Genomic DNA, 1,881 nt, shown 5'->3' with positions numbered 1-1,881 from the left:
GGAGGCAAGGTCAAGGTACAGGTTTGCATCTTTTGGCAAAACAACAAACTCTAGTGGTCTGACCGGACTCCTGGGTTTGTGTTCCATAAAATTAAAGGACTTCAGAGAAGTAGAACAGCAGGGAGGGGTATGGGAAGATCTCATGGATGACCCTAGAGGATATGGGATCTAATAGGTTTTCCTTGGTAGAAGGAAGGAGAAAGGACCCAGGCTGCAAAGAATACAACAACTCCCAGTCCCACTTTCAATACCTCCGTGAGTTTTGGAAGAGGATGAGAGTCTAGAAAGAGATGATACAAAGCTCTGCCAGGATCAGGGTTTAAAACTGCCCTCAATAATTTCAGCTTCCATTGTGATCAGTGTGTGTGTGTGTGTGTATCTATATCTATATCTATATCCTGGCTGGGAAGGGACCGCTTCCTCCAAATTGCTCTTTGAAGCACGTTCTTGTAATTGAACCCTAGCCCCAGATGTCCCTGGCATTTTTTTTTTTAAGCAAAAATTTATTTTAATCAATGTCCTTTCTGCCATGGGTAGTGGAATAAACAATAGGCTCTCACCCCAGGGAAATGGGCATGGCTTGCTGCTCAGACATATGGGTGGTGAAATTAATCAAAGCCCTTCTACTTTCAGCTGCTGACCCTAGACTCATGTGTGGAAACCCATACCATCATTACTATCATTATATGCATCATTTTCATTAAATTCTTATAAACTAAAGAGGTAGATTTCATTATCACACCTGTTTCTCAGATGAGGAAGTGGAGGCAAAGAGAGGTTAGGCGGGTCTTACTGGAGTGGTCAGGACCAGAATCTGGGCAGTCTGACTCTGTAGCCTGTGCTCTTAACTAGCATGCTACTTCCTGTCATAACCTATTATAGTATACTGCCTCCCAATTAGGAATGTCTTCCTCATACCCACTTGGAATCTGTCTTTTGGTACCCACTCTAAGCTTAAGACTATTAAAAGCCAACCATCCTACTCACTACGTAATCAGAGGCCACCAAAGTGAGCCACAGACAACTCATGAAAGTTTTAAGAACCAGTTGTCACCTCTCGTTTCTACCCCTTCTACTCACTTTCTCCCCATTCCCTTGTTTATCCCTCCTCTTGGCCTTTCCTCTGGCCCCATGCTTGCATCTAAAATTGGACTAAATTTGGCTTTCATTTCCCGCCCTCCCCGGGCTCCCAACCCCCCTGGCTTTCATTTTTTAATCCACTATACTTTTTTTTCTTTTTTTGAGCTCAGCTTTTTATTGAACGTGTTACTAAAGAGGTTTAGTCAAAAAGACCAAAGCCCATGTCATCAGACTCTTCAGATTCTTCGTTCTTTGCTTCCACTTTCTTCTCCTCAGCTGGGGCAGCAGTGGGGGAGGGGGCGGGACCTCCTGCCGGTGTAGCCCCAGCTGCTGGGGCAGGTCCACCAGTCCCCACATTGCAGATGAGGCTCCCGATGTTGACACTGGCCAAAGCCTTTGCAAACAAGCCTGGCCAGAAAGGTTTAACATTTACTTTGGCTGCTTTAATGAGAGCATTGATCTTATCCTCTGTGACCGTCACCTCATCGTCATGCAGGATGAGGGCCAAGTAGATATAGGCGAGCTCCTAGACGGAGGCCATGGTGTGGGCGAGCGCTAGGCAGGGGCTGCCGGGCGCAGTGCTAGTCACTGGATGAAGTGAGGGACTCACCCCAACGTGGCCTTAGCTTCCTCGGAAGGACAGAACACCTTGGCTGCAGCTGAGGAAAAGCTAATCCACTATACTTTTAAAGGAAAAGAATTGTCTGACTTTCCCACTCCAAACTCAGATTGGACCTCCCAGATACTTTGGCTAGTTTTATGGAGCTAGTTCAAACCCCCTTGACCCCAATTTCAGCGTCA

The 1,881-nt window shown here is 46.3% G+C and overlaps 1 pseudogene; it reads right to left on the bottom strand.

Moving 5' to 3' along the window:
- Positions 1 to 1,279: 1,279 nt before the first annotated feature.
- On the bottom strand, positions 1,280 to 1,648 carry LOC114884618 (annotated as a pseudogene).
- Between the last annotated feature and the right edge of the window lie 233 nt (positions 1,649 to 1,881).

The sequence above is a fragment of the Monodon monoceros genome, unplaced genomic scaffold, assembly GCF_005190385.1.
Source record: "Monodon monoceros isolate NGI ecotype Baffin Bay Population unplaced genomic scaffold, NGI_Narwhal_1 Super_Scaffold_5, whole genome shotgun sequence".
NCBI lineage: Eukaryota > Metazoa > Chordata > Mammalia > Artiodactyla > Monodontidae > Monodon > Monodon monoceros.
Note: the sequence above shows the minus strand (reverse complement) of the source record. Positions and strands in the feature narration are given on the sequence as shown.